The sequence below is a fragment of the Poecilia latipinna genome, unplaced genomic scaffold (genome assembly GCF_001443285.1).
Source record: "Poecilia latipinna isolate Pla-1442-1.1 unplaced genomic scaffold, P_latipinna-1.0 Scaffold1858, whole genome shotgun sequence".
Lineage (NCBI taxonomy): Eukaryota > Metazoa > Chordata > Actinopteri > Cyprinodontiformes > Poeciliidae > Poecilia > Poecilia latipinna.
In genome coordinates this window covers 37,428-37,959 of record NW_015114474.1, presented here as the reverse complement: position 1 = coordinate 37,959, position 532 = coordinate 37,428, and the positions used below count along the sequence as shown (strand labels likewise).

General features: G+C 32.7%; 1 long non-coding RNA gene across 1 annotated transcript in view; it reads right to left on the bottom strand.

Annotated features, from left to right (window-relative positions):
* The window catches only part of LOC106934786 (uncharacterized), a 45,486-nt gene that overhangs the window by 21,562 nt on the left and 23,392 nt on the right, over positions 1 to 532 (bottom strand). The window lies entirely within an intron of this gene.

The window sequence follows — 532 nt, the reverse complement described above, 5'->3', positions numbered from 1 at the left end:
CTTTTCTTGGTTGATTTTATGCTCCATGTATCAATACAAATTATGATTCATCGATCAAGATTTTCATTCACAACAGATCTTTCTGTCCTTGATGAGCTTTTCTAACATTTATCAAAGGAGCTTAGATTTTGAGCCCTGATCAACATCTAAACCAAATATTTATGATTTGTTTTCATTCCAAACAGACTAGAGATTGAAAATGAAGGCAGTAACTTAACATCTGAGCATGAGATTTTCATGCCTTTTTAATGAATGAAATGTTCTTAAGCATACCTGGTTGTATTGCCAGTTTCCTTAATGCTCTGCATGTTTTAAACAACCCATATTCCAACAAGGTATATTGGACTATAAAGTTCCTCTCAATATTTTTGAGGTATTTCTTGAGATAAAAATAATTATAAAAATTGTTTGAGAATAGATATTGGTGTTAAACTGCACACAGCGGCATTCAAAGGCGCCATCACGAATATTGCTGTAGAATGGCTACAGCAGACTAGAATAGACAACAAAAACAAGTTGATAAAACTTTACC